Raw genomic sequence first — 16,439 nt, 5'->3', positions numbered from 1 at the left:
ATAACATAACACATTCTTTTAACAAACCACAGTCAACTGCTCCAATGAGTGAAGATAAACCAAACAATCAAACATCCAAATAAATCAAACAATGAGGATTAAAAGGGGAAAAGGACATCCAAAGTTTGCATCACTAAAGCAACCAAGCGAAAAAAATCATAATTTTTATCTTCCAATTGGAATCAATGAACAAAAAGATTAGAGACCACAGTCAAATATACAAGCCTTCCTGTAAGCCAATTCCCTAGCAACTAAAACATGTCAGTTCACTGGACTGCATAAGTTTACTATAAGAGAAACTAGAAAGAAAATGATATGGTGCTAAGTGTCACCAACGCCTGCAACAACCTCAAGAAAGTCAGAGTGGACATCAAAAGAAGCTCCAAAAGTGCTGGTTTAAACACAAGAGTACACTAAAAAAACCAAAATCCAAGTTAATCAGAACAAAGAACACAGCAACAAAATAACAATATTGACGAACAAACAAATCTAAAGCATGACTAAGTTAGATCGAGCGAAACGAGCAGCATTTCGCATCAAAATCATGGAAAAAAATAAATATAGTTAATCACCTAATATCATTAATTTCCAACAACTACACTCTATATCAACCAAAAGCATCAAATATCGTTAAAACTTGAATTCGCAATCATAATATACCAATAATTGACAAAAAATAAGAAAGAAAAACATACAAATGCGAGCAACATTGGAGTATTTGAAGAAAGAATTTGAAAGAATTAGGGTTAAACTGTTTGACGAGTGAAAAATCGTGAAAGTTGTAGATCTTAGCTTCTTCTACTTAGATCTCTGTCTCATCTTTCAGCGCTTCCTCTTCAATCTCCTCATACGCTTCTTCTTCCACTGCAAAAATCAATCAAATCAACAAGTTGAACTTCAAATTAGTTAACAATGGTGGAAAAACTCGACTGAACCGAACAAATCAATGAAATTAAGGAAGAAACTAAAGTTAATCGATTAGTAAATCAGGAAATCGAACTAAATTGAACAAAATCGAACAGAAAATCGCAAAATCAAACAAAATCGAACAAAATTGATGAAAATTTCAGAAACCTTACAACCTCAAATCATGAAAAAAATGGCGAAATTAACACAAAGAAATCACCTGATAATAGATCGTAGAACTGAAAAATTGCTGAAAATCAAAGTAATTGAGGTTGAATTTGAAAAAATAGCGTGAAAATTGGGGAAAAAATGTCGAGAAATTAGGAGAGAGGAGGAAGAGGAGGATGAAAATAACGGAGGAGAGAGAAATTATTTTCACGGGAGGAGAGAAAAAATTAGTATATAAACGTTAGACGTCATCCGCTAGATTATAATCTACGGCTAGGATGAATCGTTTTCAGTTTTCACCCTAACATTTGTTTTTACATGATCCATACTATATATATATATATGTATATATATGTATATATGTATATATATATATATATATGTATATACACACATAAACAATTATACTAATTAATGAGGCTGTGATGAGTCAATTCAAAGTAATCGATGGTTTGGTTTTGGAATGTTTTACGAATTTGGTATAAGTTTTGATCATTTGGCTTGGCAGCATACGAAATTGTATTCCCTAATTCTTATTAGGGGGCGTTTGGTTTGTGGGATTTGGTTGAGTTGCCGCCATGGTTGAGGTTTTCCCACTTCGAGAATGTGCCGCCAAATTGTTCGATGAAATGCAGATCTGAGTCTCCCTATAACCCACCCACCAAATAAACCTTGAAGATGGTATGGAGTTTTAATTTTTCTTTTTTTTTTTTGTTGGTTTATTATGTCATTTAAATATATGAAATTGTGCTGAAAATGCATGAAAGTATTATTTGCAGTATTAGGGGGCGTTTGGTTTGTGGGATTCGGTTGAGTTGTCGCCATGGTTGAGGTTTTCCTACTTCGAGAATGTGCCGCCAAATTGTTCGATGAAATGCAGATCTGAGTCTCCCTATAACCCACCCACCAAATAAACCTTGAAGATGTTATGGAGTTTTAAATGTTTTTTTTTTTTTTTTTGTTGGTTTATTATGTCATTTAAATATATGAAATTGTGCTGAAAATGCATGAAAGTATTATTTGCATGTAATTTTTTAAGATGGTTGATGTTGGGTTCTTTAACTTTTGAGCTCTTCTTGCATGGAGTTGTTCATAGTATTTTATTTATTGCAAGGTATAAGATCTATTGTATAAAATAGATGTAGAGTTTATCAGTATTCTTATAATCCATCAATCTTGCTTTTGTTGTGAAGTATGAGATAAATTTAAGTTCTATGTTGTTGACCGTTGTTATTTATTCTCTATTGTGTCTGGATAAAGTCATACTGATGCATGTTACATAGTTGACTAATCAAAGGGAAGGCTGCTGGTGTTTTATAGGGAGGGTTGTTTGCCGAGTCTAGAATTATGTAGTTTCAATAAGTAATGTACACAATTTAATTTTTTTTGTTTCAGAATGAATATGTTTACAAATTTCCTAATCATAAGGGATATGATTTGTTAGCTAAATTTTTTTTTCCTTTCATGTAGGCAGGTTATGCCATTGTAGGGATAGGAGCACCATGGATAATTCGTGGAAGAGGGATCATTGCAAATGGTTGTATCAGCTGAAGATCAATGCTCCTGTGTAGCTATTTCTGTTCTATTGATGTTAGCTGCAGGTTGTGTCTGCTCAGCTGGTTGTCCTCTTCAGCTATTAGATGCTGGTTCTTTTATCTTGATTACTGCAGGCTTGGTTTTCCTGTCTGTGTTGCTATGAGCTGTTGTTTCTGCTACAGTGTTGTGTCTGCTATGTTGTGATGTCGAGTTTTCCTGTGTTGATGTGATGCGCTGTTGTGTTAGTGTTGTTGTGTTGCTGTCTGCTTCCTTTTGCAGTGCTGTGTTGCTGGTTTCTGGGGTGCTGTGATGCTGAGTTGATGTGCTTGCTCTGCTGCTTTGGTGTTGGCGCTGTGTTTTGTTATTTTTGTAGCCTGTTAAGCTGCTTATTTTGGGCTGCTTAGTTCGATGTTTGCTGTTTATATGCTTCATTAGAATAGGTTTTTGGAGTATTAGAAGTAAATTTCTGTAACTTTATATATATGTTGGTGTTTATTTATCAATTTAAGTGAAAAAATTGCAAAAAAAAAAAAAAAAAAAAAAATAAAATAAAATTATTTTTTATGTTTTTTGGGCATTTTTGGCACCGGTTTTGGAAAAGAACTGGTGCTAAAAGTTTTTTTTTTAATTTTTATTGGGGACTTTCGGCACCGGTTCTAAGTCAAAACCGATGCAAAAAGTGTGGTTTTTCGCACCAATTCTCAACCAGAACCGGTTGCGAAAAGTCTGATTTCACACCGGTTTTGAACCGGTGCGAAATGTATGGGGTTTTAGCACCCCCTAAATAAGGACTGGTTCAAAACCGGTGCTAAATGGGGGGTTTGAACCGGTGCGGATTATGTGTTTTCGCCTTGTGTTAGAACGTTCAGAGAGAATTTTGCAATGAATATTGCTCGGTTTTTGTATGGATTGAATGTGTATTCAATGTGAATTTTTAATAAGTGAGGATGGTTCCTCTATTTATAGTGAAGGGGATCAGTTCCCCTTCTAGGGTTTAGGTGACACATGTCAGTAGAGGGTTGGATCCCTTTGGGCCTCTCTAAGGCTGACACGTGTCAGCAGGCTATTGGGACACGTGTTGTATTAACAGTGGTCCATTTGTTAGGGGTATTTTTACCCCCAAACAGTATCAATACAAAACCAAATCAAGCGAATTTTGTGTCAGTTTTAGTCATCAATGGCTGAGTAATTCTTAGCTTAATTTTTAAAATCCATATATAAATGTATATTTGTTATTATTGCTTACATTGTGTTCAATTGGAATACTTAACGATTATATATTTATGTTTTGTTTACTGAATTTTGTTTTTACACGCAGATCTGATTTAATCAGAGAATTAGATTCGAGCAAAAATGATTAGAAAATCTAATGGTCCTATTGGATGAAAAGGTATTATATCTTTATAAATTGTTTACATTTATTAAATTATTTTATAAACCTTTGTAGTTTATATTAATTAATTTTATGATTAGAACAAATTTTTTGTGATTTAGGTATCTTAATCAAGTCATCAAATTAACTTAATTTTGATTACGTTCATACCTCAATTAAAGCCATCTTTGTACAATTTATCCATAATTAATTCAAAGAAAAGTTTACTCAATTAAATACTTTTCATTCGTTACAAATAAAAAGCAATATTGCACGCATTGTCAGTGACAACAAAATAATGATTCAATTTTCCAAAATACTATTGTTCGGGCGATTAAGGACGATGAAAAAATTCCAATGCATAGATTTGGCTTTGTACAATTAAAATTTTTAGATCAATTTCACAACAATTTTTCACTTCCTAGTAAATATATTGATTTATTTTATAAGACTATAACGGTTAATTTTATATAATTCTCTTTTTTGCTAACATGTTTTATTTATCCACTTTTATTGGATGGAAGAAATATAAGTGTGAACGAAGTAGGTGATTCTATTGAAATAGAAGATAAATAGTATACATGTTTTTTTTTATTTTTATTTTTTAAAAAACAACTAATAATGATTTAGTATTTAAATTATTCAAAAACTAAAAAAAAAAAAATTATTTTCAACCTAATGTGTAATCGATAAAATATCATATTTACAATTATTTTTTTGAAAGATATCATATTTACAATTTATTCATATTATTAAATTCAGTTGTCATATAACTAACAACAACGATAAAATACAAAACAAAAATAAATAAAGTCGCATAATAAATTACATTAAAAAAATAAAATTATACTTTTGTAATAGGCAATAACATTTTAATTAAATTATTATGATTTTTTTCGTCTAAAATTATTAAATAGTAAAATAAATCAAATAATTATATATATATATATATATATATATATATATATATATATATATATATATATATATATATATATGCATGTATATATATATATATATATATATATATATATATATATATATATGCATGTATATATATATATAAACTTAGAGTCTATAGGAAAATATCTTTTCTTGAGATTTATGTATGAAAAAAAAAATCGTGCATCGCCACCTAGATAAAAGTAATGAATTAAATTTGATATATATAAAATTTTAATGCCACGTAGATTATAATCCATGAATTAAATTATTTTAATGAAAAAAATAAAGTAAAAATATAGAAAAAGATAAATTTATTAATTCAATACTACGGGTATAAGAAATCCAAAAAAAATATACTAAAAAATATTTAAATGATAAACGCTTATAATAAAGTTTGAAACCTATCATTTAAGATAAATTTTGATAGTATTTATGATAAGAAATACAAATTGTTCGTTAATTATAATTAAATTAAAATTTGTGATATCTACCATTATAAATTGACACATCATATGACACAATCAAAATTTCGTATCAATAAAAAAACCCCATCAAGCGAATTTTGTGTTAGTAATTTTGTGTTAATTTTTGGTAATCAATGGTCGGGATTTTCTTAGCTTAATTTTTAAAATCCTATGTTTAAATTAGTATTTCTAATTATTACTTACATTGTATTAATTTGGGATACTCAACGATTAGATGTTTATGTTTTATTTACTAAATGTTTTTTTACATGCAGATCTAACACATCATACGACACAAATAAAATTTCGTATCAATTCAATACAATACGTCAATACCCCATCAAGCTAATTTTGTGTTAGTTTTAGGTCATCAATGTCGGGTAATTTTTAAAATATTATGTTTAAATTTATATTTGTTATTTCAGCTACATTGTATTTATTTAGGATACTTAACAATTATTTGTTTATGTAATGACATACGATTAGATATTGTATACTTAATATATGGATGGCTTTGATTATTTTTAGAGATGATGAAAAAATTCCAATGCTTAGATTTGATTTTATATCGCAACAAATTTTCATTTATTGGTAAATATATTGATTTATTTTATATAAATGTAAAGAGTTAATTTATATCAGTTTCAATTTGGCTAAAATTTTTATCAATTGATGTAACAGGTTGGTTGTGGACGAGGTTGGTGATTCTATCGAATTAAAAAGATATGGTAAAATAATGAATAATGATTTAGGATTTAAATTATTAAAAATTTATCATTTCACATTAAAGATTATATAACGGAAAACATATCATATTTACAATTTATTTATATTTAATAAATTCATTATAAACTATAGTAAAAAAAAATATTAAACTTTTGTAATTTTGTCTGAAATTATTAAATACAATAAATCAAATAATAAAAAATCTTAGATGAAAAAACCGTGCATCGCACGGGCTTCCATCTAGTAATTATAAAATTACTTCCCATATATTCCATATAATGTATTATTTTATGAGTAATGTACGGATGTTTAATTTAATCAAAATTAAATTAAATCTCTATATATAACTTTAATTTTTATAATATTAGTTAGAGACTACAATAAAATATAATAAATAAATAAAGTACTATAAAATATTATAAACAAATAAAAATATAAAAGGAATGAAGAATAAGAGTTGCATACCGAAACAATAATGTTTTTAGCAACAAAGTAATCAGACTCCACAATCAATGTTGCACTGTCTACGGTGCCATACTCAGCAGCTGTGCCATAACATTATTGTAAAGTTATGTTGTTTGTTTCCATTATATTACAATTGCTTATTTCCCTCTCAAAATAAAATGTGTTAAGCTATAAATAGTGTGTTATGCATGCATGCAGGAAGATAGCAAAAAGAAAAGATTATTTTTTCATAACATAACATGAAAAAAAAACGTTATTAATGGAGCTAAGACTCACTTTTATGTAATTATTAAGCATAAATACATAGGAAGATAACTATACATTTATTGAAGTTATATAAAATTCTCAAGTTTATCAAACAAAAAATAAGGCCTTAGTAAAGGGCCTTATTTAGATTTGACTTCACTCATTTAATTAATTAATAATACAATGAATCTTTTTAATTTTGGCATAAATTTATTAAAAGGGGATTTTTTTGAAAGGAATACAGTTTGAATATTTCAGAAAATTTCTATACGTTTGAATATTAGTGTTAAGAAATTGAGGAGAGGGGATGATAAATCTTTAAAACAAAATAAAGGAATATAGTTGGTATTCAATTTACTATACTTCAATTTTCTAGATTAAATTTGTTGAAAGAATTTACTTAACTTGTTTACAAAGTATCACCAAAAAAAAAAAAAAAAAAAAAAAATCCTTTAAAAAACAAAATATCACAAAAAAATGACATCATAAATGGTTTTAGGCGGGAAAAAATTTCATAAGAAAGCGACACGTATAGAGTTTTAAGGAGAGATGATGCCAGCAGTATTTTGTTTTAATAATAGTTAATAGATAGTGATTAGGGGATTTCGCTCCCACCAATCACCATCTGACAAGTGGACCAATCAGGTTCCGCCATGTGTCCATCACATGGGCCAATAGGAGCCTACCACGTGTCAAGCAATGATCCGTCCACCTTGGACCAATTACGACACGACACGTGTCCTTCCCATGACACCTGGGATAACCGGTCACCTAGGCCCAACTTCCGAGGGATGGCCAATCAGCCCAAGGTTAACCTAAACCTAGATTGGCACGTTTCCCGAGGTTATAAATACCTCCCTTAATCCTCATTAAGGGGGATTACAGGCTGATCACGCTAAAAAAGCAGATTACCTACATTAAACACTCTCACCTAGAGAGACCCAATCACTTTAATTTCCGCATTAATTACTCCTTAATCAGGTACTAACTTGACCGTTGGAGGCGGAGCTCCCACCACCAGGAGTCTCCGTTGTTTTGCAGGTACAGGCGTCCGGTTCCAGTCTCGGAATTGTAACTCTCCCGCAGGACATCAGAAAACCCCAAAACATTTGGCGCCGTCTGTGGGGAGAGTACTTCTAAGATGGCATCCACGTCTGTACCGACTCCTGAAGAGAGGCGTCCCCTAGACGACCCTCAAGTTCAGTCGGACCACGATACTGAGAATGAATTTGAAGTTGAAGCTCACACAGCTTCAGACGGGACCTAAGGGCCCGACGTACCCGTCATACCGAAAGGAGGGAACGGGAACATCTTCATACAGGAAGCGAGCCAGCAGGCGCACCGCCTGTTCGGCAACAGCCGACTGATGGGTCTGCTCCCATCACAAGGAGTGAACTCATGACCTTCATGAGGGACTTCAAGGGAGAAATTCAAGAGTTGATCAACAAGAAGTCGCCTGCTCTGGACAAGGAGCAGTCGGCTAAGAAACCCTCCACTTCACTGAAGAGGAAACCAGTTCAAGGGCGAGAGGCGACCCCTCATCCTAAATCTAGGAAGTGGGAGCCACCTGCCCTTGATTTCACAAAATACCGTTTTCCTACTCCAGGAATTAGGAAACCTGTTCGTCATATTCAGGCGGACGGGTCGAGGAAAACATACACAGACGCTCGGCTACTGCTAGAACAGAAGAAGAGTGTCCGATTGTCAGAGTCGGCCTCTACTTCAAACTTCCAAGACAGTCTGCGAAATACCTCGATGAGGCATACTCAGTCGTATCATGAGAGTTAGTCAGGCGGCACCTCCCGTCAGTCCGGCTTTCATAACGACCAGGCGGTACCAAACTTACCGTTTGTACCGCAACAACAGTATTTCTTACAGCCACCTCCGTTTGGTGGACATGCAGCAAAAAACGTTTAACCTATGGACTGGCAGCTACGGTTGCTTAGACTTGGCGAACAGCCGTCGGCTTTCTCCAAGGAAATTACTGAAGCCGCTCAGCCGGCCAAAGTGAAAAATGTATTAGTAGGCGCCTATGATGACACTACTAACCCAGAAGACCATCTGATGGCATTCACCAACCTGATGTACCTTCAAGGGTTGGATGATCCCACTTGGTGCAAGTGTTTCCCAGCGACTCTCAAAGGAATCGCACAACAATGGTTCGGTAACCTGCCGAGTGGTTGTGTAAATAACTTCAGGACGCTTGCTTACTTATTCACCTCCAACTTCGCCATGAACATCCCTGCGAAGAAGACGACCCTTGATTTAGGAACAATTCAGCAGGGCGAGAAGGAGGGTCTTCGTTCTTACATCAGGCGGTTTAACCTGATGAGAATACAGATTCAAGGGTTACCGGATGAAGTAGCCTATACTGACTTTTTCAGAGGTCTCAAAGACGGGTCGACCTTCAAATTTGATTTGGTCCGAAAGAGGGTGGCGACTCTTCAAGAGGCCTTGATTGAAGCGGAAGCCTATATACAGGCGACTGATCTTTGTAGTACGGTAAAATAGTCAGACGGGAGAAGGTCCGACAAAAGAGAAGGACGACAGAAACAGTCGTCAAACAAAGACGAGAAGAGAAATGAGGTCTGGGCGGCTGATTCCTCTAAACAGCCAGCCCAGAAAAAGAAAAAAGAATTCAAACCATACTCCCCAAAGTATGCGTTTAACAAGGATAGCCGGTTTATCCTAAAGGAAATCAAGGGACGGATCTCAATTGAGAAGCCGGTCCCCATGAAGGGTTCTGCAAACAACCGGAACCAAGAAAAATTCTGTGATTATCATGAAGATGTTGGTCATCACACCAATGAATGCATCAGTCTCATGCGGTATCTGGACCGCCTGGCTGAGCACGGTGATCTTGACACTTATGTCAAGAAATCTACGGGGAACACTTCCTCGAAAAAGCAGTCGGCCAAAAAGAATCAACAGGCCGAAAGCTCCGATACAGATGATGCAGTCGTCTACACCATTGCAGGCGGCTTCTCAGGAGGCGGCCCCACTATTAGGGGCAACAAAGACAATATCAGGCGGTTAGATGTAAATTCCGTTCACCAAGAACGGCCCTCCAAATATTCATTTCCTGAGATTGTCATCACTGAAGAAGATCTAGGAGGGGTAAGTGGGCCGCATGACGACCCTATCGTTATTGAATGTAAAGTGGCCAACCAGAGAGTTGGCCGAATCCTCATAGATACCGGAAGCTCCTCAGATCACATCAGTAGCAAATGTCTGTCGAAACTAAAATATCAGACTGATTGCATACATCCGGCATCCCACCCTTTAGTAGGGTTTGGAGGAGGAGTCGTCCACCCAGTGGGACGAGTGGATTTACCCATCCGCCTGGGCGAAAAAGGGGAAGGACGACACATGGTAGTCCGGTTCCTGGTAGTAAAAGAACTCTCGGCCTACAACATGATTCTGGGACGATCAACCCTGAATAATTCCAAGGCTGTTATAATCTCATCTCTTATGTTGCTCAAGTTTGAGAGGGATAATGGAACAGTCGGGTCCCTAAGGGGAGATCAGAGGATGGCCCGAGAGTGCTATCTCTCGGATGTCAAGCCCACTGTTATGGCCACTGGGTCGAGTGGTGGAAAAATAGACCTTGACAATGTCAAGGAGAGTGCGCCTGTTCAAGAAGCAGGCGGCAAGAAGAGAAAGGCATCCCAGACAGGGGCCGCAAGAAAAGACAGAAAATAGCAATCATTGGCAGAGGAGCGGTCGGATGAATTGCGCCCTCAGCCGGCTGGTGAGCATACGGACTTGATCTTAGACGATTCACGTCCTGAGCGAACAGTCAAAGTTGGGACGACTGCTCTGGGAGTCCTGGGTGACGACTTTCACACACTATTGAAAGAATACAAGGACCTCTTTGCATTCGAAGTCCATGAAATGCCAGGCATTAGTCCTGATCTGGCGGTACATAAACTGGCCGTGGATCCGAAAAAGAAGCCGGTACGGCAGAAGAAGCGGAACCATGGCGAAGAAAGAAGTCAGGCGGCAGCCGCCGAAGTTAAAAAATTACTTGATGCAGGGTTCATTCGGCAATGCTACTTCCCAGACTGGGTTGCAAATGTGGTGCTTGTTAAAAAGCCGAATGGCACCTAGCGAATGTGTGTAGACTACACAGACTTAAACAAGGCGTGCCCCAAAGACAGTTACCCTCTGCCTAAAATTGATAACCTGGTCGACTCAACAGCCGGCCATGCTTTGATGAGCTTTATGGACGCCTACTCTGGTTTCCATCAAATTCCTTTATGGGAGAAAGATCAGGAGAAGACGGCCTTCGTCACTGATCAGGGGTTATATTGTTACACGGTCATGCCGTTTGGTCTTAAGAATGCCCCGGCCACTTTCCAGCGAATGATAAACACTGTGTTCTTTGATCAAATTGGGAGAAATGTCGAGGCATATATTGATGATATGATTGTCAAGTCTAAACTTCAGAAAGATCATCTAACGGACCTCCGAGAAACTTTCGCCACACTCAGGCGGCACCATGTCATGCTCAATCCCAAGAAATGTGTCTTTGGAGTTGAGTCTGGGAAATTTCTCGAATTCCTTATCAATCAGAGAGGAATAGAGGCGAACCCTGAGAAGGTGCAGGCGGTCATTGACATGCAGTCGCCTCGTACCATCCGAGAGGTTCAGAAGTAAACAGGTTGTCTGGCGGCCTTGGGAAGATTTCTAAGCCGATCAGGCGACAAATGCCTATACTTTTTCCAGGCAATTAAGAAAAAGGCAAGGTTTGAATGGGGGCCGGATGCTGAGGCGGCCTTCCAGAAATTGAAAGTTCACTTGCATTCCTTGCCGAGGCTGGTCAGCCCTTTGCCCAAAGAAGTACTCTACATGTACCTGGCCGTCTCTAATCATGCGTTAAGCGCTGTTCTCCTTGCTGAAAGAGACGGCTGTCAGCTCCTGGTCTACTTTGTCAGTCACGTACTGAAAAATGCCGAGTTGAGGTATCCCTTAGTGGAGAAATTTGGTCTTGCACTCTTCATGGCTGTTAAAAAATTGAAGCCCTACTTTTTGGCACATGCAGTCGTCGTGTATACAGATCAACCTATCAAGCGGCCACTGACCATCATGGAGTCGTCAGGCCGAATGATCAAATGGGCCATAGAAATTCAGAGCCTCGAAGTTACTTTCGAGCCTAGAAAAGCAGTGAAGGGGCAAGCCTTTGCTGACTTTATTGTTGAGATGACTCGTCCTCCGGACTCTCAAGTTACAGACCAAGTCTGGAAGGTATATGTGGACGGAAGCTCTACTTCAAATGGTTATGGAGCAGGCGTCATATGTCAGTCGCCAGAGGGCGACAGGTACGAGTATGCTCTACGCTTCAGTTTTCAGGCCTCAAACAATGAGGCAGAATATGAAGCTTTACTAGCCGAAATCCGCATGTGCAAGGCGGCAGGGGCAAGAAAAATAGACGCCTGTTCCGATTCACAATTGATAGTGAGTCAGTACAATGGCGAATACGAAGCAACCCATCCGGCCATGATCAAGTATTTACAGGCGGTCCGACAAGCAGTCGGCTCCCTTGAGGATTTCCATCTGACCCAAGTGCCGAGATCAGAAAACAACCAGGCGGATGCACTGTCAAAATTAGCATCATCCGCCTCCTGTGATACTCCTCGAACTGTTTTTTGGGAAGTAATGGAGAAGAGAAGCATCGAGGAAGACCCTATTGGAATCCTAGACAGAAGCTCAACCTGGATGGATCCAATCAGGGCATATCTGACAAACGGTACCCTGCCGGATGATCATCAACAGGCGGCAGCACTGAAAAAACGAGCAACCGGTTTTGAAATAATAAAAGGAGAACTTCACAAAAGGGGGTACCTTCAACCCTTCTTAAAGTGTGTTACTCCAGAAAAGGGGCGAGAGATTCTAAACGATCTTCACTCTGGTTACTGTGCTTCCCATATAGGCGGTAGGACGCTTGCTCAACGGGCAAGGCGGCAGGGCTACTTTTGGCCTACTTTAGAAGCAGATGCAATGGAGATGGTGAAAAAATGTGACAAGTGCCAAAGGTTTGGCAAGCTAATTCACCGTCCGGCTACTGACCTCACTACCATTCATAGCCCACTACCGTTTGCTAAGTGGGGCATGGATATTCTGGGTCCATATGCGCCTGCTACAGGCGGAAGGAGGTACATACTTGTTGCCGTCGACTACTTCACTAAATGGGTAGAGGCGGAGGCTGTAAAGGGAATCAAGACGAAGGATGTAATTTCATTCATTTGGAAAAATGTCATCACTCGGTTCGGGGTTCCCATGTCTATGGTTTTTTATAATGGTCCCCAATTTGAGACGCCTGTTCTCAAAAGCTGGTTGGGTGACCAAGGAATTGCACACTACTTTGCATCTGTCGGCCGTCCACAAGCAAACGGCCAGGTAGAAGCCTTTAATAAAATTATCTCAGACGGTCTCAAGAAAAAGATTGAACGTGCAGGCGGCCTATGGGCGGATGAATTACCACATGTTCTCTGGGCCATTAGGACGACTGAAAAAGGGGCGACTGGAGAAACTCCATTCCTCCTAACTTATGGTGCGGAAGCTGTTCTTCCAATAGAACACTACGAGCCGACTCTTCGAGTAATGCTATATGACGAAGAGGCAAACTGGGAAGCCATGCGCCTGGCATTAGACTCACTTCCTGAAAGGAGGGGAAATGCTGTCTTGCGCCATGAAATTTACCGCCTGAGAATGACTAGATCATACAACAAAAAAGTACATAGGCGTCCACTCAAAGTGGGGGACTTTGTACTTAGAAAAATGGAAGCAGTTGGTAGGGCTAATGAGTCTGGCAAACTAACTCCCAACTAGGAAGGACCCTACCGAATCTGTGAAGTGGTCAGGGACGGTACCTACCATCTGGGAACACCAGACGGACAACCGTTGCCTCGAACTTGGAATGTAGATAATCTTAAGAAATATTTCTTTTGAATGATGTAAATAGTCAAGGGCTACTTAATAAAAGTTTGCGTACTTAATATTTAATTTTGTACTAAGAGGGGCACGCCTACTAACAACCAGTCGGCTACTCTCCATGTTTAATTCTATCTTCAGAGGGGCATGCCGCATGTACCTTTACAGTCGGCTACTCTCCATTGAGTATTTTACTCTATCTTCAGAGGGGCATGCCGTCTGTACCTTTACAGTCGGCTACTCTCCATTGAGTATTTTACTCTATCTTCAGAGGGGCATGCCGTCTGTACCTTTACAGTCGGCTACTCTCCATTGAGTTTTACTCTTTCAGAGGGGCATGCCGTCTGTACCTTTACAGTCGACTACTCTCCATTGAGTATTGTATTCTTACTTCAGAGGGGCATGCCGTCTGTACCTTTACAGTCGGCTACTCTCCATTGAGTATTTTACTCTCACCATAGGGGCATGCCGTCTGGACATATAGTCGGCTACTCTCCATAAAAGAGGGCCGACTGGTTCCAAACACACGGCCACCCCCCTTATACTTAATTAAAAATGATCAGGGTCTGGCCGACCCTGTGCCTAACAGGCGGCTACCCTCCTTTTACTTAGCACCTACGTTCACCAAGAACTAACCAAGGCCACAGGCCGAATGATCAAACCAGGCGCCAAGCCAACTGATCAAATCTTCAAAACTAATACGACCTGTCCCAACATCATAGCAGGCGTCTGGCGGCATCCCTCCGGATGAAATTCGTCGCAAAGAGCAGCTCCCTTTTGGGTGGAACATTGCTCTATAAACTAATTACACGGCACCTATACGACTGTCCCCAAGGGCAACCACGTAGCCGTTTTTGAGACAAGGATAACTCTATCACTAACCAAACCAGTGGTAGCAGTTGACATCTGAGTCAGATGACCGCCTGTATTACTTGGGATAAATGCAGGGGGTACCTCTTGAGTTAATAGCCAACAAACATTGACAAATCAAAAGGTTCAGTCGGCCTCCGCCGCCTGGTACCTTTACTACTCAAGCAGGAGTGACGGCGACTGAGTAACACCAAAGTTAACTCATAGTCACTCTCTCAAACTTAGTATGGAGCCTAAAAGGTATGAGTCGTCCGCCTGTTTTTAGCAAACAGGGGCTCTCAACCACTACTCCTGCTAGGTTAACAACCTATGAGTTAAAAGCCAACAAACATTGGCGAATAAAGGGGAACAATCGGTACCCACCGCTTGATACCTCTACTACTCAGTTACTTGGCGACTAGGTAACAATCATGTTTACTTGGTCAAACCACTTTCCTACTTGGTTAATTTTACAAATAACAGGATCGCCTGCCTAAAGGGGATCCAGTCTTTAAAATGGTTCGAATACCGATTGGATAAATGGCCGACTGATCGTCTAGCCTGGAAACAGACAACCAGTCGTCCAGGGGCATAGGCGGCGTGACTAACTATCTGTACCTGTCTACAACTATCGGCCATGTAAAACAGTCGGTATAGTGTACAATTGGATATCAGAATATTCAATACTTGAACAAATTTGAAGCAAAACAAAAAATTCATTAAAAAGAAGCCGGTCATCAAAGACCGGCAAAATATTCAGAGCCCCGGCCCCCTGGCCGGGTAAATACAAAACAAACGGCACGCAGGCCGTGACAAGAAGACATAAAGCTTAAGAAGGGGGCAGATCTTCAATATTAGCAGTTGCCGCCTGGTCAGCACTCTTCTTGCTGGACTCGGCTTCAGCTGCATCCTTCTTTGATGCATTACCCCCAAGCGGCACAAGCGCCACTACCGGCTGCTCCTCCTCCTCCAACGCTTCCTCCAACGCCTCTTCCTCAGCAGCCGCCAGGATCTCTTGATTATATGTATCAGAACACTGGCGGTACGTTTTTTCAGATGAGGCAAAGTCGGCATTAGGGAAGAGGTGGCCCCAAGTCATGCGCTGGATTTGAGCAGAGTCTTCCATTATCTCCCGGACCAGCTCTTTCTTTTCTTGCTCGGCCTTTTCCGAGAGCTCCTAAGTAAGACTCTTCTCCTGGGTCACCAGGCGTACCTTTACGCTCGCCAAGGATTTCTCCAAGGTTTCGTATGAGGACATCTTTTGGCGAAGAGGTTTCAGCTCGGCCTTGAGGTTGTTGATGGTCGCCTCCAGCTCGCTATTCCTCTTCTGGGCTGCCTCTAACTGAGCCCGGATAGCGGCGGTAGCCTGCGCCTGATAATAAAGAATATCAATGGTCAGAACTACATTTTGGGCAATTTGAAACATTGCCTTATCACAGTCAGAGGCGGCCATAGCTTTTGCAGCCTTTACCTCTTTGTTCTTCCGGTCAAGCGGCTTGCGAAGGCCGTTCACTCGGAGCAGGGCCTAATAAAAAGGGGAACATGCGTCAGTTTCCAAACAAAAAGAAAACAGGCGTCCTGGAATTAAAATACTCAAAAATATGCTAAGTATACCTCAGCAAGGACCCCTGCAATCCCGTCTAGGTCAAGGGTGCCGACACCCCTGACCACCTCTCTTTCAGCTGGAGGAACGGCCTTGATCATAGACTTGGCCACCTCGACCAAGTCAGGCTCCTGAGGGCCGGCTGCATCAAGCATAAACAAACGGATTAGACCTAGTAAAGAAGGGAGCAAGTCTAAAATTTACAAGGACAATTTCATACTTCTAG

The sequence above is a fragment of the Chenopodium quinoa genome, unplaced genomic scaffold (genome assembly GCF_001683475.1).
Source record: "Chenopodium quinoa cultivar QQ74 unplaced genomic scaffold, ASM168347v1, whole genome shotgun sequence".
Lineage (NCBI taxonomy): Eukaryota > Viridiplantae > Streptophyta > Magnoliopsida > Caryophyllales > Amaranthaceae > Chenopodium > Chenopodium quinoa.
Note: the sequence above shows the minus strand (reverse complement) of the source record.